Genomic DNA, 23,805 nt, shown 5'->3' with positions numbered 1-23,805 from the left:
TTTTAAATTAACTTATAAATAACTGACTTATGATCTTGAATCTTAAGTGAAGATAAACTTAGTGTCAACTATCACTGCCAATTTTAAGAATCTGGCTCTCAAAAATATTAAGTACGTACTACGTTTTTGCACTGAGAGACACGAGGAACAGATGTATCAAGAAGATTCTTCTTTGTCATCCTTATTGCACATGTAAATATCTGAATCACCCTAGAAGAATGAGACAGCCTGATATTTGTACACATTTTCATAAACATAATAGCCATCCTTAGCCCAGAAATAGGCTTTTATTTGAAGTACTACTACGCTATAGTGAAACCTCATTAATAACGCTTCTATCTTACATCTCACCTTAATATAAAAAATTTGGCTTTGATGATCACCAGCCAAGTGACAGAGGTGAGACAAGCAGATAAGAGGGAAAAAATATGCAAAGAAATAGCATTGATACTTATTTAAAAAGCTAACCAAAGAAAATTTACGAATAGACCTCCAGGTTCATGTTTTTCCCAACAGACAATAAAACTCATAGAATGAAACAAAAGAATAATAATTTCCTTAACTGTTCTTAAAGACTAGTTTTATCACAAAATAATTCAACAAATTGTTTCTACAAAATGAATCAGATTCACTAAAAACATACTCATATCTTCAATTGATTCTTATACATGTTATCTTCAATTTTATTTGCTAATGCACTCCCTCTCTTAGACATTTGAAAACTAACGCATTCATGGAATCTCCAGTCCTCTACTAGCATGCATTTCTCTTTATATGAGGTTTGTTTTATGCTGGAAGTTGTGAGAAGCCTTAAAAACATACAACTAATTGATAATAAGCTTTTGTATTTATTATAAAGCAGACAATGAGTAGACTGTGACATAGTTCCAAGTGATCTTTGAGGAATGCATCCTTCTACTTTTAGAATATATCCAGGTAGAGTAAGAAACCCAATAACTGACCACTTTAATAGTGTACTCTGTTAATAATCTCTTGTCATGGGATAAGAAACTAACAGCAAACCTGTTAAATATGAACTACCTCTTAACTATGCTTCTATTACCACAAAATTAATCCAATTGATACACTAAGTTAATGAAAGTGGATACATTGAATACATACTCTCGGGCAGAAACCAAGTATTGCTCATGAGTACATAGCAGTACAGCATTAAAGTTATGGGACCAGGACTTCAAATGAGATGCATCAAGTTTCAGTTTCCGATCGTGATTCACTTCTTAACAACATATTACTGGTATTACTATCATATCAGTATTACTACATGCAGGAAAAAGGGCACTATGATGAGTCAGGCCCATTTCGTACCTGTTTCTGTATAATTCACTTAATGCTTCAGAACTCTTTGAGACAAACACTGTTTGTCCTCACTTTACTGGTGAGGAAACTTGAGACACATCTATAACAGGAGTAAAATTAAAATACCTATCTCATAAGTGACTTACGAAACTGTAAAACATAGACCACGTCACTTATGTTTAAGAACTCAATGTTGACTATTATAATCATATTGATTACTAATATTTACATATATGGAGATAGAACATGTCTTCAACTTTCAACAAAAATGTCAAAAGTAAAACATTCACAAACTGCTCAAAAGTTATATATATGTACTTAAGACTATTTTAAAAGTTGTATCTTTTAAATTGTAACTTGTAGAGGAAATATTGTGCACCTTTCCAAAACAATGTAGGGAAAATAAGTCAAAGTAACAAATGGAAACATGATTTTTTAAAAGGAAGAGACAGAAAACATGAAAAGGTAAACAAGAGATATATAAAAAGTAAATAAAAACTAAACATTATTTGCTCTATATATGAATGAAATAAAATTAATTTTACAAAAGCTGAGAAAAAAGAACATATCCTAACTACAAGCTGTAAAAGTCAATCATATAAATTGAATATATATTGGAATAAATTGGTTAGAAAAAGTAAAATAGGTATTATCTATATTTTATCCTACTATTTATATGTATGTGCATTAATCTTATAATTGCAATTTTAGCGTTATATTAGCAATACCATTGCTAAATACTCAAGTTTCTTTGCAGTTCTTTCTGTCTTTAGACTACATTATATGAATTTATACTACTACCTTTTGGAGACTGACAGGATATCAAATTCATTATTCTATAAATGTTAAGGGAAAGAATCAAAATTCATGCGACATTTTCTTTTGAATTAAAAACTTTAAATAGCTGAAAATAGTTCTTATTTAAACGAAGAAATTGCTCATCATTGAGAGTAATTTACTTTTAAGCAAATGTGTGACTACTAATGTGATAACGAAGATGCCATGATTTTTCAGGTGAAAAGGTGATGCCAAAATTAAATACTCAATGATTCTCTACATTGTAGAAATATGCAATGTAGAAAAAACACAAACATTATGATGTGATATAATTAAGTAGTGTTCTTATAATAAAGGAATTATGATGTCATCCAACTAGAAACATTTCATAATAAATGACTAAAGAATTAATAAATGTTGGGCTGCCCCTGTGGCTACGTGGTTAAGTTCATATGCCATGCTTCGGCAGCCCAGGGTTTTACCAGTTTACATCCTGGGTGCAGACCTAGCACCGCTCATCAGGCCATGCTGAGGCGGCATCCCACAGAGCTCAGCTAGAAGGACCTACAACTATAATATACAACTATGTACTGGGGGCCTTTGGGGAGAAAAAGGAAAAAGAAACACAGTAAGACTGTCAACACATGTTAGCTCAAGGCTAATCTAAGAAAAAATTAATAGATATTAAGAAATAAGAGAAATTGAGGAAAACATTAAACACTACCACAGTGATGGCATCTACCATGTCCAGAATGTACAAATGTGAATGTTCTAAAGGTCAGGGGCAGCCAGGGTTGACTAGTGTGTCTCACTTCAGCGCACTCCTGGGTTCAGTTCCTGGGTGTGGAGCTACACCACTCTGTTAGCGGCCAAGCTGTGCTGTCGACCCACATACTAAAAATAGAGAAAGACTGGCACAAACGTCAGCTCAGGGTGAATCCTCCTCAAGAAAAAGGAAAAAAGTAGTTCTAAAGGACAGAATAGCTGATTTCCTCCAAAAGTAAATGGCAAGAAACAAATTAAATACCAAGGACTGTTGCAGATTCAAAGAACCACAGATTAACAAACCAAATGGAATGGAATGCATGATTCTACAAGAGCTGATTTAAACATAACTTTTAATTAAACACATAAGACAAATTGGAATAAGACTTTTTTACCAAAAAGCATTTCATAGGTGGTACTGATTATTCATTGTGATTAACAATATAAGGAATTATTATTGCATTTTATACTTTTCAACAGGTAGTTTGATGATTGTGTTTCAAAAATACTGGTGCCCCAAATACTGAGATATAACAAAATACATTCGGAATAAATTATAAGAGAAAACTAAGTCTTAAGTTGTTATTTCTTGCATGGGAGATGGGAAAATAGAAGTGCCTTATCAGATTCTATTTGGGATGTATTTTAAGAAATCCCATGACTGTGACTCATGGAAACTGAAAGCATGGTCAAACATTTCAAACTTGAAAGCATGGTCAAACATTCACGTTAACTCCTGGACCTATAAAAAGGATCAGTTAACAACAGTACGTCAATGGTAATGTCCTGGTTTAGATAATTGTATCATGCATATGAAACTTGCTAACGTAAGAGGAATCTAAAGAATATTTTTACAAACTACGTACTACTTTTGCAATAGTTTTGTGTGTCAAAAATTATTTCAAAATAAAAATTAAAGCAATAATGGCAATACTTCTTTCCAGTCTATATCAAAAATACACAAAACACTTTCAGTAGAGCCAGTTAACCAAACACAAAACCCTGACCAAAACAAAATAAAGTTGTTTAAGATTTTTTTCAGAAATCGCAAACAAAATTATAATGATTATAATAGGGAAGTGTGTATTTACATACATATATATTTATATATATAATTACACATATACACAATTAAGTTCATTCATTCACTGGATGCAAGAATGTTCACTTTTAGAAAAAGTTAATTTTTACCCTAGTCAATAATTATAATGGCAAGTATGATCAACTGTAAAACACAAGACATTTTATTAAACTTGTCATCAAATTTAGTGGAAAATCCTCAATGAAAGGAAGGAAGCTGTTTCCTAAAATGACTCATAAGTAAACCTTTAACAGGATTAGTATTAATAATGAAATAACCAAGGGCACTTTCTGCTTTCATACATTCTGAAACCACCTATGAATTGTGAAAAAAGAAAACCATAATGTTGGTATTTCAATTAAACGTCACTAGAAAAGTACATGAAATGGCTTTCACATATTAATAAGAAAAACTGAGTGTATGATCCCCATCGCTACACTGACAAAAGTATGAGATGAGTTGGGATTAATCAAAAAATAAGAAAATAAAACTACACTAGCAATATTCCCACATAATTTAATTAAAAATAGAAACACATACCTTGCAGTTGGATAGGAAGGCTGAGTTAAAGAGATCTAATTCTCTCCTAATTACTCTATTAAATTTGGTGCAAATGAAATTAAAATTGCATTTTTTTCCAACTTGGAAAATAATTTTAAGCGTCAACTGAGGGAAAAAATTTGAATGTAGACAGGGAATATTCTGAAAAATTATGAGAAATGAGAGAATTCAATGGAATAGCTAAGACTAGAAACCATCGGTAATTTTAAAGTATCAATATAAGATAAAGCAAATAAATAGAAATGTAGCCAATTATGTGGGAATTTCCATATCATTACAGAATTTAAATTAAGCAGTAATTGCTTAAGTCAAGGGAAACAATTTGAGTATGTAATACTTTAAATACCATGGTAATGATTAATGGAAAAATAAAAGGACAAAATGAAAAGTATTAGAAAATACAGAGAAAGAAATGTATGATACTAATGCAAACATGTTTTTAAAAGAAAAACACAAAACTCAAAAGGCATAAAACAGAACATTATTGTATTTCAATACATAACTTTTGTACAACCAAAAAATAAAACACCACAGTAAAATGATGCCGAAAAGAAAACATGGTATTTCACTTGCAATGCATGACATATGGTTAACATCTTTAGTTATAAATGAGTTTTTAGAAATGAGCAACACAGACACTCATACTCCAAGGGAAATGGAAAAAAACAAAAAGCAGAGGAAAATGAAATAACACAAATGACAAGTAAGGATTAAGGATATACGAAGATGATGGAGACAAACAAGAGAAGAAAAAAAGCAATTTCTTCGTAATATCGCATTGTTAACGATTAAAACACTGACATCTAACATGTGTACCATTTTAGGAAACAGAACTCTCATGAACAAACACTGGGAGACAATATTGATGAAGACTCTCTATGATTAGGGGGAAAGCTGTAGTTTTGACTCAAAACATAAATTTTTGGACATCCCTAGTCCTAGCAGTTCCAATTCTCTGAAATTATCAAAATAATTTATCTGTATGCCTTTTTACGGCATAGAAAATTTATAGACATAATATGGGCCAAAAAGAGAGTTGCATATCAATCTGTTTATCAACACACCCCAAAAAGATGTGCACAAAACTACACTGACAGTAGATAACGCTGGAGAATAGAATTATGAGGGGAAAAGGGCATGAGTTAAAAATACCATACTTCACAAATTTCTATACCTTTAAAATCTTGAACAAGATGATTTTTTATGAAATAATTTTAAGTTGATCCTGTGATAAGTGAAAATTATAAATACATGCACTTAATACTTATGGGAGCACTGAAATGAAGCCTTGCAATTACACCATCCTGAGATTCTGTGTAATAACGTCTCTGGCATTCAAGCTCCTGAGATTTAGTCCAATGGCAACAATGAAAACTGTCAACAGGCCTGGTTACAATTCTCTCCAATTACACTCTTTAGATTACTTTAAAACATGAGCTTTCTCAGTCCGGTTTTTCTGATCTGCAAGGAGTGTCCACTGCAACACACGAAAGAGTCTCCATACATTATGAAGACCATCTTTTGGTTTGATGAAGATGGTGTCAGAAGAAATGGCATCAGTTTCCTATTCAGTCATCACCTGAGAGGACACAGTGGGATCATCAGTAGGAACTAATAAAATTTCTATGTACAAGAAATGCAACAGGCATTCTATGAAGAAATAACAGGTGGATCAAAATTGTTGTTTGAATTTTATAATAGTAAGAAGGCCAGATACTGTTACTCTTTCTTCTTACACCTTGCTAAATGGACATACCTCCTCATGTTGTCTGTGCCTCTTTTCAATTACGCATTTGGTTGCTTATATCACTAGATCACTCTCGTTCAAATAGAAAATTATTTCACGCAATCTACATGCATTTCTTCCTATACAAGCAACAAGAGTGCCTAACCACCATAGTGAAAATAACAAAAGGAGAAAAAATTAACTGCATTAAAGCTATGGAAGCTACAACGTAACTTAGAAAAAGATTTAGCTCCTAACCCAGTATTCTAGCTGGCTATCAAAACTGCTGGGTAGGTACTTCCTCAAAAGTCATTAATCTTCAATTTAGCTATGATTTATCCTAAGAAAAAACATTTTCTGATTAAAACCTTCACTTTCAAGGTTATTCCACGGATAACAGATAGGCAATAACACTCTCTGAGAAAGAATGTTTAAGAAATTTGTCATCATTCACTATTGGCAGTACATCCCATGAATTACCTTCCTAAAGGACACGATGGGGAATGAAGGAAAAATGAGAAGCACAAAAATCATGGTGTGTCAGGAGCTAGCATTCACTATTTTTCTATAAGATCATGGTTTCATTAACAACTGCCCCTCTCACTCTTTTGACAGTTTCACAGCTTTAGTAGTTATATTACACATTTCAGCATCAGCGAGCGTATTGCACCTGGTTCTTCTCTCTTTTGCATTCCCCAAACTGACTTTATCTCAAAAATCTTGTAATTTTTTTTCCTTTCTCCACCCCTTATCTTTTGCCTAATTTACTCCCAAAGTCATAAAACAAGTCAGCAAGACTTTATTCAATTCCCACAGTGAATAAGGTTTTTGTTCAAAACTATCCACGAGAAATTCGGTCTGTGTGAGAAGTGATATTCTGAAAATCAATTTAATAATTGATTTAATAAGGATACATGATTTGATGAGAACATTGTGAAAGGACCCAAAAATGTAAAAGAAAATACTGAAGCTCCACAGCTCTTAACTACTATGCCTTCTTTCATCCAGTCCTACATGTAGTCTGGGTCTCCAGTTACCTTGGCACTCTCTCACTATAAGATGGAATCTCTGCTGGAATTTGGGCTGGTCATATGACACTGCTGGCCAACAGAATATGGCGGAAGTGATGCTACATGACTTCTGAAGCTATCAGAAAGGCCACACCACTTTCACAAGGCTCTCTTCTAACACTCATTCTTACGATGCTTCCTCTGTGAACCTGGCTGTGTGAAAGTACTCTAGTTGAAAGCCTCCAGTAAGCCCAGCCTTCCACATCACCACAAACCAAGTGCCAGATATGCGAATGAAGTAGTAGATGTCTGAATCTCTCTCAACCACTGGGTCCTTCCCAGTTGATCCTATATACATTCTGGCACTGTCAGAAATCTTCACCCACAGAATCTACGGAATTAACACAATATTTTATGCCACTAAATTTCAGGATAATTTTTTACTCAGCAATACATAACCTGAAAAGATCTCAATACCCACTAGCTGCCACAAAAAGTTCATTAACTTAAAGAGAATATCAACTCTTGTCTAACCAAAGTCCCCCCTACCCCCTCCCCATCAAATGAGCACTCAACTGTCCTTACAATCATATCGCCAAGGGGTACTCCTAGGACCAGAGATGGCAGTGACGAACACCTGAATGAGGAATATTGCAATAGAGATCCAGTGGCACCGATTCTTGGGATTAAAAATGAACTTGGTAAAGTATCTTTTCTCGGAATTATCATCTCCTGATGGGGAAAAAAAGAACATCGTAATGTAAGGTCCACACCAGTCTGATGGAATAGCTAAAGAACGAGTTAAGTGGAGGTTCATGCTGAACTTTGTTACAGATTTAACACAAAATATTCCTCATCAATAAACCCTCTAGCTGATTCAATTCTCCAATGTCATCCATGACTTTACTACTAGTACTTTTCAATATCAGCACCTTTTTTAGGTTTCTATAAACTTCTCCCTTTATCACACTACAAAACTATAATTGCAAAATGAGTTTGTCTATTTCATAATTTCCAATTCTTAGACAACTGATCGTTTCCTTTATACCATTAGTTACGTTGCCATATTTGGTCATAAATAAGTAAATTAATTGAAACAAAACTCAATCTCTTACACTCTGCATATACTCTACAGCTTTAATGAGTTAAACATATCTTTTTAAATAATGAATTTACTCACTAATTTTCTGGCATGGGTGAAAATCCCAAATTGCCAAAAAGAAGAAAGTCTGTACCAGCATTATTTTCCTGAGCCTAGCCAAAACCTCATCCTTCACAGGACTTCTTGATCCAGAACCTTCTTACCTTTGATTCACGGTTAAGACTTATGAATTAAGGAACTCCATAAAAGAGGAATGTTCCTGATGATGTCACAGCTGTACTCAGATTATCTGCAAATGTTTTTCTTCCACCATATCCAACTGCAAAGTAAGTATACAAATGCAATATAGCCAAGGTTAGATACAAATGATAAACCAGGACGTACAAATTAAGATGGCTTTAGAATGGTCAGGAACAGTAAATGGAGATAATTAAACACCCAGCAAATATGACTGCCCAGAGAGAACCTTTTTACTTTCTCATCTTTTCAAACCATCTTCAGCACAAATGTAGAGAATATTGAAACATTGTCCATGCTAATTCTGAACAATCTAAAAAATTTAAGACCTACTTTAATCTATTCCCCAATTTCTTCCATTAACTACCTCATCCCAAGAACCTCTTCCTCCAACAACTTGATATAGTTAGTAACCATAAATATGGCATTGCCTTATGCAAATTTACCCTTTAAAGAAAATTTCAAGGACTATTTTCATCCCTCATCTTTTTTGTCAACCCAAATAGAATTGTTTAGTACCTACCTCAAATCCCATCTTCTCCCTTCTTTCCTTGGGTGATCCAATACACTCTGTTCACTCTGTAAAACTCTCTGCTGCACAAGTCTCTAAATCACATGCTCTTCATGACCACTCAAAAACCACTCATAATGGCCACTGAGAATACAAAGTTGGATACAACAGCCCCAAATCCCAAGATGTCGAGAGGCAAGGACGAAGACAGGCACAAACTGCTTGTATCTTTAAAATTCCCTCTGTTTAAATGTTCCTTTTGAAATAGCTTTAAAATTTCAAATGCAGAAAGTAGAAGCAGTCCTTCTATTCCTCTATCTCTATACAGTTATGTTAAAACTTTTTCATACGTCCTTCCAGATATATTTTTATTTAATAATTCATATATTCATTTTAGATTGTCATGTAGCAACATACAAATACATAAACAATGTTTTACTATTTAAATTATACATGTACAAAAATTTCAAAAAATGGTAAAATAATCACCATTAAAATAACACTGACCAGTAAGCATTACTTAACACGATAATCATGCCAGGATAATCCCATTCCCCAGGAATAGTAACCATTAACACTTCAGTTTGAAAAACTAGAGGCATATAGACACCATTGTAAACACAATTAATTGATGTTTGTTCAAAAATGACAATTTTAAATATGACCTAAAAACAGCCTTCCATACGAGAATTTTTTTTTCAGTATTTGAATTACATTCATGTGACCAATAAGCTGTAATCACTACGACCTTTTATTGACGAGGATTTCAGATGTTCAAATTATTTGTCATCTCAATCTACAAAACATACTTTCTTCTTTGAGAGTTGCAATAGATAAAATCAAGAGCAAGTTATACCATTTTAAAAGTTTTACATACTCAATTATGATCGTCAGTGCCAAACTGTTTAAAAAGGTACACTGATTTATACTTTGATGAACACTGAATAGAATCTAAGAAATTTTCATAATTTATATTAGAGGCAACTGAGATGAAAGACTTTTGACATTTGTTTCTGACTATCACATATCAAATATAACTATTCACTGGAAAATTTTAAAGGTCCTCAAATTTTTAAAAATATTCATTATCAGAGGAATTCTGTTCACATATATGTGTATATATGGAAGCAGACTAGGAAACAGATACAGAGCTACTTAATCATTTTATATAAAAATTAACATACATGTAGCTATAACATGAAGTGGGCCTCTAGAAATGTTTAAGCTTAGAATTAAAATACTATCTCCATTGTTTTCAAAAAAAAATGTGAAGCAATAAGCTAACAAATGACAAAAGAGAGTATTATCAAATCTATATCCCTAAAAGTAATTTTACCTGTATATGTGTATATATACCTTTATATCTATGCATATACATATATAAATTTGTAAAGAGTAAATTTATATAGTATAGCAAAGTGACAATTACTTTAGCAATGTGAGAATCTCCTGTGAATCTGTGATTTAAAATGATGATTCCTTCTCATGTCTTCCTTTTTCTTCCTAAAATTAAAAATACATCCAGGGGTATTTTTCTTTGTTTGTTCTAAGTATACAATCTAATGTTTTCTTCTACATGAAAGCTTAACAATCTGAGGGGATGTGTCTATCTCTCTTCCCAAAACTCAGTGAACAAACACCAAAATGTTAAACAGCCCTAAGAGGCCGATTATTAATTACACAGCCAAAACATTTACCTGAGCCAATTTATGATATTTTACAATGAAATATTTACAGATTTATGTTTGTGAAACTCCGTTCATCTAGAAAAACCACATTCTTTCAAAATAATACATCTGTTATTTACAAAGTTGTCTTGAATGTTGTCATGCAGTTGAAATACAAAACTATCATTCAAAGAGGGAAAACAAAATTTCTTATATAACATTTCCTATGTTTAAAGTACATAATGCCCAATATCAAGCAGTACAACTACAAAATTATGACTTAGATATCAATTTCACTACGACATTGGAAAGAAAATAATGAAACCATGATATTTTACAATGAATTATTTACAAAATTATACTTTGTGAGACTCTATACATCTAGAAAAACTAGATGTTAAAAATTAAAAATTTACATCCTATTATTTACAAAGTTGTCTTGAATATTGTCATGCAACCAAGGGAACACATACAGAACCGTGTATAGTTCCAAGAGGTAGTAGAAAATCTCCTTGATAAAGTCATTTATATGCTGAATGTTAAAAACAAAAGAAAAAAAATATATGGGGAGGTATGAATAGGCAGAGCACGGAGGACTTTCGGGGCAGTGATGGATCCAAGTTATCACAGATTTGTCCAAACCCATAGAATGTACAACACCAACAGTAAACCATAACATAAACTATGAGTTTTGAGTGATTGCAATGTATCAATGTAGGTTCACCAATTGTAACAAATGTATTACTCTGTTGGAGAATGCTGATAAAGGGGATGATTACAGATGTGTTGGGGTAAAAGGTCTAAGGGAAATCTCTGTACCTTCCCTTCAATTTTGCTGTGAACCTAAAACTGTTCTAAAAAAATTAAGCAACATTAAAGAAATAAGTGAGGAAGTTCACTACATCCAGAAATACCACATAAATTTACATTGTCTAAGTTTAATATACAATTCATATTTGATACAATAGAAACTATTCTTCTATATGAGAATGAGGTAAATGCAAAATCCTGTCAATTCCTTCTAACGACCAAATTAATATACGATTAATTTTGTATAACCCCAAGAGTCTGTTTATCAACAATCAGTTTCATTGCCACGTTAATTTTAGAAGACAAGAGAACAAATTTACAATGAATATTTACAAAATTATACTTTGTGAGACTCTCAATACATGTAGAAATACTAGATATTTAAAATTAACTATCTTACTTGCCATTATTTACAAAATTATCTTGGTTATTGCCATGTAACAGATAAACAAAGAAGTACATAACTCAGAGATTTTATAAAATGTTCTTTAGAAAACTGAATTGCATAATTAACTTCAGTACACCTGGAAAATAAGATATACCTACATGTTCCTGAAACTGACAGATATTTTTATATAAAATGGAAACAATTTAATGTTTATAATCTAATTTTTCTTTTAAATGAAAATATGATGTAAAAGAACTTTTAAATGTCACGATCTTCTCCCTAACATGATAATATATACATAAGGAACAAGAATATAGCTCAGAGAGTTTTAACTCAATTATGGTAATTTGTCTTTAAGGATCCCAGCAGTCCAATGAAGACTCCATAAGGGTGAACTAAAAATATCATCAAAAGAAACTGGTTCTAACCTCTATCATTCCGTTTATCAACAGTTCTATACATTCACACTCAAAACGTTATAAAGCAACTATTATAAACTCAGTTATTTAAAAAAAAAAAGACCAAGCCATATAGTTTCTAAAAACATTTGCAAAAGTTAAGCGTTTCAACCATACAGTTTAAAACCGCATGACTGAAACATACGATGTCCACAATCTCTATAAAGCAAAAAGAATAAAGCTAAAGCATCATATACTACAGACATGAGATCAGAAAACATCCAACACCCTTGTCCATATCCGTCACCACAAACCACTGAACATGCAAAAAAAGCTAATTACTATACTGATAAAAAAGTTCCTGATATTTAAAAGTATATTCTATCAGCAATGTCTACATTTCTAGAAAGAATAGGTGTTTTAAAGATAACTATAGTTCAACATGAATATATTTAGAGTGTGTGTGTGTGTTCATGTGTGTGTGCATGTGCCTGCATATGAAGAGGATGTTTCTACATGCCTAGGAAGTTAAGATGTTATACAAGAAGCTTGTCTATCATATATACAGCAGTCAAATGCTTCCCTGCTCTGTCCCAACATTTATCAATCAAAAAATTAGATAAGAAAAATCATACAAGTTACATATTTAAAAATATGAATGGCAATGACATAGACTAACAAAAAAGATCTAATTAAAAAACTCAAAACACAAAAATAAACAAAAACCCTTAAAATCAAGCCAAACTCATGAATATGCTCATTCTACTGCACCTATGTTCAAACAGTAATTCTACCTTTAACATTTCAATAAAAACATATTTTCAAAATTGACAGAAGTTACATATTCAAAAATGTTTTATAAAATGACATTTATCTTCGATACATGAATCAAAGTAAAAATATAATCCCCATCAACCAAATACATCCCAAATGGACTCAGTATAGGAATTCAATTTACCAAAATAAAGTGTTTTCACCTTTGTCTATATCGGTTTGATCTTCAAAAATGTATGCCTATTAGCAAATCCTATGCAGATGTTATAAAACAAAGACTAACATTTGTCTACCATATATCTAGCAGCCTCACAGTATCCTCCAGGTACTAAATAAAGTTCAAAAACTAAAACTTCCTATATCATCTACCCTCAAACAACCCAAAGAACATAGACTAAAGCCCGAATGACAATTATTTGGCCAAAAAATGATGTTTCTATTTTCTGAATTTTAAGAAACACTTGTTTCATACACATATATGTACATATGTGCATGCATGTGTATATATATACACATACACACACCCCCATATGTATAAGTAAGCAATCCCTATAAATCAAGAACTGAAAGTTTAAAGCAAAACTATTACATATTCTAACTTTTTACACACAACTATCTAACAAAAACCCCTTCAGCTGCCCAATTATTTACTCATAGAGACAATGTGACAACCATTTGGGTAAGTTTTCATTCTACAATTAATATACTTATGAAACATGCAGATATAGTATTCTTATCCTTTAAAAAATAACTATGTCCATTATATACACATAATACATAAACATTCTTTTGATCAGCTCATGATTTAATGAACTCAGATTTGATACGCCATTGCTAACATTTCCCATAAAATCTTATAAATTGCTTAATCAACTAAGTACTTTAAAATAACAATTCACTATTATTAAAAGTTAAATTTCACCGGCAACTGAAAACTTTTGTAACCTATGCTATTTTACCACAAGTAGAGGTTTCTCTATGTTATACAAAGGACTGTGTTATTTGTATGCAAACGTTTCTAAAACCAATAAGCAAAGGCAGACCACCAGTTACAAGGACATTTCCACCATGATGAATCTTGTCATAAAACAATGACATGTTAGATGAGATACTACACATTATATTTACCACAACCTAAAAATAGAACCTACTGATTCAATGAACACAGAGGTTAGATCTAACCATCTCTTTTGGCAAACAAAAATGGTTCTACCCTTATAAGTTCAAATGAATTTACAATGATGTCTATACATGTAGAAAACTAGATGTTAAACAAAAATATCTAACATTAATAACAGTTTATAACAAAATGTATAACAATATCTACCAGAAATGAATTAATGTTCAGAGGCAATTTAAACAATTGCAGTGGTGGAAGGGGAAAAGTCTACCTCTCTTTAACATTAGAATATTTTACAAAACATATGTAGATTACCAACATCTGAGCATGGAGTAACGCCTGGAGGCTGTTCAAGAACTCTCCTTGTATATATGCATGCATATATACATACACAGCCCTCCAAAACGTCTTATTCTCTATCTCCTGAATTCAGCTCTTTTACAAAGCAGTCTAGAAACACCTCTCAGCAAGCAACAAAATTATATTTTAACAACTGAAATGACCAAAATGTCAGCCACTTCTATGCTTGATAAGATGATATAACAGTACTTTTTTCATGTGTATACAGAGCAATAAAAAGCCCACTCAACCCTGAACAGGCAAAGTGTTCATTGAGGATGGCCTCTTGTGCAACAATCTCATTTTGAGAATAAAATCTAATGCCATACAAATTCTAACATATAAAGACCATTTACAGAATAACATCTACATCCACATAAAGCAGCCTTAACAAAATTTCTTACAGACAGTTGTATGCAGAACAATCCTACTCCCCGCAGAAAACCCACAGCAATAATCCGATCAAATGATTATAAATACACATCATTCAGAGGTATTCTAATTATTCTATTTCTATAATCATCTATTAAAATATTTCTATGTATTTTAGCAAACTCTTTGTTAGCAATCACAATACTCTAAGAAATGTCACAAAGCAATTATATTCAGTTATTTCATACAAAGCATTCTCAAAATGCACATGAATAACTAGTGCCTTAACTTTTTTCCTGATTAACGTATTAGACACTCACCATGCCCATTTCTTTTCTCCTATCCATAAACGCTCAAACAATGAATAGAGAATTATGTATAGCTTTACAAAATGTCCACAGAATTCCTTCCAAAAATCTTTTTGAGATACGATTTTACCAAACACATTTTTAGAAACTTCCCTGGGAAACCAGCTCTATTATCACAGCAACGATTTAAAAAGTATCTAAAAATAGTAGATTCATGTTTATAAATGTAAGTCTCTATGCTTCAGTATTAGGGTCCAAGAAAAACTAAGCTAAAAGAGAATACAATAAAACTATCCCATGTTGAAATTTTCATTCTCTTCATTTCCTAATATGCAATATACAGTTCATATATATTCATCATTCACTTAGTATGTTATATTTCCATTTCAATAATATTACCCAAACACAATTTTCCGAAGTATTTCAATAAATTCTTATGCTATATATGTCCAGTAGTTAATAGGATCAGATTCCAAGCTGTTTTAAAATGCTAGCTCCAGCAGGGGTGTCGGGGGGGAGAGGCCCACACTAAGATCTGTTTATCACATACACATACAAATGTCACATATGCAAGGCTTTTACTGGTAAATCTTTTGAAGGCAAGTTGATACTCCATAGCAAGCAAGACACAGTTTTTCCCCCCTCAAATCCAAATGTAAACATTTGAAAGGCAAGATGAAGTTCAGAAGAGTATAAATCTATTTTTATTTTGTCTGTGATGATGTAGCTGGTGAAGTTTCTAGCTGAATTCAAGATGTGCTGTTCTTCCCTTTCTATCCACATATTCCTGCAAGGTTGGCTTGTGTGTACTTGACATTGTCCAGACTAGCCCAATACTACTCTCATTTTATCCACTTGAAATAATTTTCAATTCAGTAAATACCCCCTCACACACTTCCATTTTTGGGAGGAATGCGGAATGAGATGCTGTCCTGATGCTGTTGGACCAGGCAAATGAGCAGAGTCGAGGATCAAGAGAGTGGCTCTACACAGGTGCCCTGACCAAAGACCCCTTAAATCAGCATGAGGTTTAAACTTCGATAGCAGTCTGTAAGTAAAATTGCTCAGAATACTCCAGAAGAATTTGAAAACTACAGTTTTATGAATGCAGGAGCAGTCACTCAGGCTAGTCTCTCCTGCTTACTTACCTATGTTAATGGAAAAAAGATTTGCAAATCTACTCTAAATCTTCCTGGGTTGCAGTCACGTTGCTTCCTGCTGTACAAACTTCTAAAGATTCTTATGCAGAGGCTAAGTGTGAAAGAATGTCTAAAAATTTAAGAATCCAAAAGTTCAGTGACTAAAAGTGGAAAATTTCCAGTTTTGAAGTGGCAAAAGAGGCTGTAAATATTATCAGTTTATATAATCCTTGTCCTCTGATTATTGCTTATTTCTAATACTCCTGAAACATGTCAACTGCAGACTGATGAAGAAACATGATGTGGTGGTCATCTTTCCAAAAGACTGCTTTGGCAGATAGATGAATTAGAGAATCTGAGGCTAGAAGTAAAGCGACCAGTTAGAAGTTTTAATACAGTTAAAAGACAACAAAACTCTCAAATAGAAAGGTAGCTCAAATAGAGCAGCCATCTAAAGAAGTCTAAACAGTATCTATTGTGCAATAAATTTCCTAAGTTTCTGGATGAAATCCTTGTCCATCTTTCCTAAAGTCCATTCAAGTCCATGTAAGACAGCCACATCCTCACCTCCTAGTTTGCATCACCTTTTTACATCTTTGTAAAATTGACAGTCAAATGTATCATAGAATGATTTTAAAAGGATGTTTAAGTGAGTTTGAGATATTTCATGTTTACTTGCTATTATTTTGCTATTATTTTCTTCTTTGAATTATCACTACATTTTTGTCATTTTAGAAACAACTGGTTCAGGTCTTTTACACTGAGCTGCAGAAGATGTTTATGTTAAACATTACAAATACCAAGGGAATAAATAACCAATATATTATGCCAAGGTAAATAATATGATACATTTTCACATATTTTTATGCGGTCAAGTACTACACTACCCACTAACAAATCAACTGTCATATAATCTTCAACAACGATGTCCTCTTGATTTTTAAGAGATTTGTACAAGGGATAAGTTCAAATGAACATGTGGGTTTTCTTTTCTTTTATAACATGGAAGATTTCTTCTCCAGTGAGCTAGTCTGAAACAGGTGGAGGCATGCAATAAAAAGAGTAGACAACCTTAAGAAACACCCTTTTCTCTTTCCACCAAAGCCTCAAATCAAAATTTGGCATTCCATTTAAGTATTTCTCTAATTGATGGAAGAGGCAAATTGGGTGTAAGATACTATCACCCAATTCCATTCCCAGAAACACGGCACAATAAAATGCACTCATTTCTTGACTCAAACCCTTACAAAGAATGAGAAAATCAAGGGTTAAACTGGAAGCCAAATTTTGCCTATAACGCAAATTTCTTGTACTTTTTGTTCATTCATGCATTGATTCTACCAATAACTATAATAATACACCAATATAATGAAATTATTAACTATCCATCAAACACCTACTAGATGCTAATTATTATGCTGGGCCTTAGAGAACAGTAATAAATGCTACCAAAGCCTCTAGTGAACCATTAATGTTTTGTTCCTCTCATAAAGAAAGAATACCAGAAAAGTCGGTCTATGTCTTCTTGTAAGCATTTTTCCAAATCTTGCCATATTAAAACCTTACACAAACAAAATTATTATTCACTAAGTCGAGACTTTCATGAAAGTTTCTTCCTTGTGACTTCAGCAATTTTTGAGGGATGGGATATTTCTATTGCTATTTTGACATCACGTGGGGTCATACTTCACTCAGCCAAGAAAACAACCAATCTATCTAAATTCAAAGCCACAGTCTCCAGCCAAGACTAGAGAGGGCTACACATTATGCAAAGGATAATGAGAAAAATACCATGCCCCAAATTTTCCATGCTACAAAAATAATAAAATCAGTATCACTGCAATAATTTATTCTCACAGAAATCTTAAATTATAATTTTTTTAAAATCCTGTGTAATTTCTTATTCTTTTCAGTCCAAGCCACAGAAAAGAAGTCTCCTTGTTTAAAGCCTAGGTTCCTTCTTCAGTTGCAATAGGATGGGGAGTGACTCTGACTTCCTCTATATCTATGTATCTACATTCTTCAGCACTTTCAAACCTGGAGGAATCCCAAATAAAGTGGCTAATTTTCAAAATTTATAAGTGGACAGTCCATTATAACACTATTCCCATAGAGAAGCATCATTAGAATATCAGATTTCAATAACTAAATATAGCCACTGGAGTATCTGCAGCCAAACAATAACATATGTTGACATTTCCTAAGAAAACAGTATTTCTCAAACTCAACACCCAGAAATCCACTGGTATTGCCAGTTTATGGCCCACTTACAATGATTTAGAAGTGGATGCTTAAAATAAAACAAAACATACGCCTATATGCCAAGTAATTCAAATTATGCATAGTTCTATGACTAACATAGAAGAAAAACTGGATAAACCTTACCCCGAAAGTGCATTAGGCAGAAATTACTATGTCTAAGAAATCAACACACTATTCACTAAGATCGTATCTACTCTTTTTTTTTTAAAGATTGGCATCTGCACTAACATCTGTTGCCAATCTTTTTTTTTTCTTCTCCTCCTCCCCAAAGCCTCCCAGTACATAGTTGTATATTCTAGTTGTGAGTGTCTCTGGTTTTGCTATATGGGACGCTGCCTCAACATGGCTTGATGAGCCATGCCACGTCCACGCCCAGGATCCAAACCAGTGAAACCCTGGCCCACCGAAGCAGAGCAGGAGAACTTAACCACTCGGCCATGGGGCCGGCCACTACTCTTAAAAATGTCCAATCCCATGGCAGAGTGGATAGCTTTGTGCACTCTGCTTCAGCAGCCCAGGGTTTTGCCAGTTTAGATCCTGGGTGCAGACATGGCACCACTCATCAAGCCATGATGAGGTGGCACCCCACATACCATAACCAGAGGCACTCACAATTAGAATATACAACTATGTATTGGGGGGCTTTGGGGAGGAGGAGAAGAAGGAAAAAAGAATGGCAACAGATGTTAGCTCAGGTGACAATCTTTTAAAAAGAAAGCTTTAAAAAATATCTACTTTTTTTTGGAAATTTGTGTTTATTGGTCATTTTTATCCAACATAAACTTAATGGAAATGTATAGTTGATTATTAAGAAAATTAGCAAAAATAGGTTTCCTCAAATGAGGTACATAATTTAAAGTACATTGGCATTTTGTTATAAGATACATAGATTCATATTCTCAAATAAATTGTAGGATTGTCTCCCCTATCACACATTTGACCCCAATGACTCTTATTAGTCACTTCTATTTTGTTATTATCTTGCAAGAAAAAAATACAGTATTTTGCACTGAAATTGATTATAAGACAACTACTTTTCCTTTAAAATTCCCTGCTTATTTTCATACTTATAACTGTTCTATAACATATTTACTTATGTTATCCATATAAATTAGCAATCATAATAGCACTTTCAGAAAATACATATTTAATTCTGAATAAAATTCAGTTGTTCTCCATATGTGGTACCTAAACCAGCAGCATCTGTCAGACCTAGACCTACTGAATCAGAAACTCTGACTCAAACTGTACAAGACCTTGAAATGACTCCCATACGTACAAAAGTTTGATTTAATCGAAGCTGCCTAGAAATGTACAACTCTTTATCCATTTAACTAACCACTGCAGGAACAGACATTTGAGCAAATCTTGCTCATCACAATCATCTCAACAGAAGACACAATATTGCCAACAGTCAACAAGAAAGGACACAGAACCTACCATGACAAAGCAGCCTGAGACCCACACACTGAAGTTGAACAGAATATAGCAGGTAAATGGTAATTCTGACTCCTAAGTTACCCCAACTGTTCCAGTAGTCAAACAGGGGAGCTTTCCTACTGCCAACAATGGAAACAATCAAAACAATCCAGATACTGCTCTGAATCTACATGTCTCCCTTCTCACTTGAACAAGACAAGGACATGCTACAATCACTTTAAACCTTGTTTTTTTCCTTTTTCTCTTCCTTTCATCTACCACTGCATTCTGTGTCTACTGCTAACTCATTCCTTCCATTACTCTCTCACCAAATTGCACCCATCATAAATTAGATTGGCTGGACCTCAGATTTCCCTTTGCAAGAATGAAAGCTGTCATTAGGCTCAAGAAACAATGAGTCTGATCATAAAGCTAATCCTCCCTTCCTCCAAAAGAAAAACCCAAAAATTGATCCTCTTCCAGGGATTCATATTTAAAAGGAATTTTCTTTATTTCACTTCTAAAGAAGCATCATCCCAAGAATGGGATTATTTGGATGGGGCTAAACCAGCAACTACCACTGTATCCAGTCTCCCAGAATAACTGACCACTCTGGATTGCACCAAAAATCCGAAGTCAGATAACCCTATGACAAACACTACACCTCAACAGACCCCAAAATCATTTCTTTCCTTTCTCACTCAACTGTATGCTTCTAATCTAATTCAGTTAGTAGCAAGGTAGCTCACTTCTCTCAATTCATCCGGCATATCCCTACCAGCCAGGATTAGGATCAGGAACACTAAGAGAAATGAAACAAATCTGAGAGGTTATAAATATACTAAATTTTCTGGCAGGAAAACAGGGACTTGATAAGGAAAATAATTGTGAAAAAATGTGTCTACCTCGCTTTGAAAAGAATGTATTCTGGGCCTGTCCTGTGGCAGAATAATTGAAAGTTCCACACCCTCTGCTTTGGCAGCCCAGGTTCACGGGTTCAGATCCTGGTGTAGACCTACTCCACTCATAAGGCCATGCTGTGGAGGCATCCCACACACAAAATAGAGGAAGACTGGCACAGATGTTAGCTCAAGGGTAATCCTCCCCAAGCTAAAAAGGAGGAACACTGACAATGGATGCTAGCTCTGGGTGAAATCTACCTCACCAAAACAAATTTAAAAAAGAATGTATTCTTCTGAACCCCAATACTTTTTCCCTATAAACTACTCACTTGTTATAGTATCAACACCCACATCATTTATTCATATATACACACACACCTCTTAAATTTAAGATGACTGTTTAAAGATAAGATCTTGATATATTCAACTGTCCACAGTACCTTTTTTTATATAGGTTTTCCTAAAGTATCTGTTTCCTTACTACTTAACCACCTAACAGCTAGTATAAGCAAAGCACAAGCACCTAATCATAGAATGCCGCTCACAGATAATAAAAGATCCATTACCTATACAAGTGAAGATAAATATTAAACACTGTGTTATTGAAAACCTGATTCAAAGAAATGCATACTATTTATCAAACAGTTCCTCTCTCCAGGATTCAGCACTGACAAGTACAAAAAGCTGATTTCATTCCCCTGACTCACAAAGAGTCAAAACTTCTAAAGCTCCATCTGTGTCTGGCCAAGATAATTAAAGTGGTGATTTATTAAGGATTAGAGTAATCTCTCTGAATGTAACTTAATCATTCGTCTAAAAATATAAGTCTCATCTTAGACCAAAGCTGGGTCTCAACAACTAGCACTTTTTCATTCATGTGGTAACTGGAGCTGGTTCATAAAGGTTGGGAACATGCAATCAGTAAACTTTAGCACAAACACCAACAGCATCCGTGTGAAGGTACTTACCACATTCATTGTATTTCATCATAATATTAGTTTCTCTCCTTCCTGGACATCAGTTAAACACCTAGCACTGTGGCATTCAAGGTTTGATCCAAGAGGTGCTAAATTTCCTTTTTGCGTGTCCTTCCTTCCATCTCACCACACGCGTGCCTTCTCAGATCCAAGGATGTGCTTTCTTTTTTGCTTTCATCAGCATGCACATATATACAGTAAAAAAAAAAAAAAAAAGGAATTATCCCAGAATATCTATGAAAATAAAAAAGGGTAACTGAGTAACTGGCAAAGTGTACTACTACACCTGCCATTTCTAAGTATTCAAAGTTTTCACATGTCAAGCCAACATTCTCTCAAGAATAATGTTCTCTGAAAAGTAATGAGGCACATTGACTGGATTTCAGGGTGTCATTTTAAGCTCAAATTTTGAAATCACTTTGTTCAGACAAGGTCCTGTATCATCATGAACCTAGCCAAGGCCTCTGAAATACTCTTACTTTTTTCTTTACAAGGTTATTTTACCTGGAGTGGTTTAAGTTTCTCTTCTAAATGCAGCTAATCCGATTTTCAGCCTTGTTGCAACACTACTTGGTCGGCTCCACAATGACAGGTCAGAAAATTCAGTGATCAAATTCTCTCTTCCTTTCAGTCATCAACTAAGCGGGCAAAAAGGCACTGCTTAAGACTGAAAAAGCTGCAACACAAAAAACCCATGATAACATGCCTTGCTTTACTTATTTAATAAAATTCAAGTACTGCGCATTTTTATATGTATGGCCAGTCTCAAAGGAATTGGAATGCAAAGATGACTAAGACAGAATCTAGCAATGTATTATCAACTGGATAAGATGTATTTGAAAATTTCATATAATATACCAGAGGCTATGAATACTTGCTGAAATCAATAAAAGTTTTATTTGAAATGAACACAGTATGTTTTTCTGATCTTTCAAATGAGATTATGAAAACTCTAGACAAGTATTATCACCTAATTCCATAAAATACTTGAATTGTTCTATTACAAGTAAAGACCTACAAGAAGTAAAATGTTTTATTACAAAAATTACAAGATTTCTGATCTCACTCATATATGGAATCTAAAAAAGGTGAACTCATAGAAACAGTAGAATAGTGGTTGCCAGGAACTTATGGTTGGGGGAAACGGGGAGATGTTGGTCAAAAGGTATAAACTTTCAATTATAAGATGAGTAACTTCTAGGGATCTAACGTATAGCATACTGATTATTGTTAACAATATTGTATTGTACACTTAAAATTTGTTAAGACAGTAGATCTTAAATGTTCTCACCACAAAAATACAATGGTGAACTATGTGAAGTGATAGAGGAGTTAACTAGATTTATTGTGGTAATCGTTTCACAATATATATCAAATCATCATGCTGTACATCTTAAAATTAGATGGTTTTTATCAATTATATATTGACGAAGCTGGAAAAAAATCATGGGACTTCTAAATTTTGACATGATCACATGATTGAGGACCAATGAATTTATGAAGGGATCTACATCACTTTTGACATGCATTTATACCAAGTCCAGTTAACCTACCAAATAAACACAGACCACCGCAAATAACAAAAAACATAAAGGTTTAAGGTAGTGTAACTATTAAATCCCAGAATTCTATTTGAAACTGTCTGTAAACCACAATAAAAACTATATTGATAATGCAATGTGTATATACTTATGGAGTCACAGTTAATAAATGTGACCAGGAAATCACTGTCCAACTGTGTTTTGGATGAAACACGTACTTACTTGAATGCAGGAATGTAGGAAAAATCCTAAGGGACAGAAAGCACTTACTGCTTTTAAAATGTTTAGAATACAATTCATTT

General features: G+C 33.5%; 1 long non-coding RNA gene and 2 other non-coding genes across 5 annotated transcripts; all 3 read right to left on the bottom strand.

The window, feature by feature from the left end:
- Positions 1-3,195: 3,195 nt before the first annotated feature.
- Positions 3,196-22,415, bottom strand: LOC139041955 (uncharacterized). 3 transcript variants are annotated; one of them, XR_011498019.1, is made up of 5 exons: positions 21,954-22,414; positions 9,100-16,763; positions 8,543-8,658; positions 7,823-7,969; positions 3,196-6,080 (listed from the first exon to the last, which is right to left on the bottom strand). It is a non-coding gene; the product is annotated as an uncharacterized lncRNA (long non-coding RNA). The 3 variants fall into 3 exon arrangements; XR_011498021.1 differs by having other exon boundaries at positions 16,412-16,763; XR_011498020.1 differs by lacking the exon at positions 9,100-16,763 and having other exon boundaries at positions 21,954-22,415.
- LOC123283653 (small nucleolar RNA SNORD108) lies at positions 20,445-20,516 on the bottom strand. Its single transcript, XR_006524329.1, has one exon. It is a non-coding gene; the product is annotated as a small nucleolar RNA SNORD108 (small nucleolar RNA).
- Positions 22,341-22,414, bottom strand: LOC123283654 (small nucleolar RNA SNORD107). Its single transcript, XR_006524330.1, has one exon. It is a non-coding gene; the product is annotated as a small nucleolar RNA SNORD107 (small nucleolar RNA).
- Positions 22,416-23,805: the final 1,390 nt, after the last annotated feature.

Source organism: Equus asinus, chromosome 2, assembly GCF_041296235.1.
Source record: "Equus asinus isolate D_3611 breed Donkey chromosome 2, EquAss-T2T_v2, whole genome shotgun sequence".
Lineage (NCBI taxonomy): Eukaryota > Metazoa > Chordata > Mammalia > Perissodactyla > Equidae > Equus > Equus asinus.
This window is presented reverse-complemented; position numbering and strand designations above follow the sequence as displayed.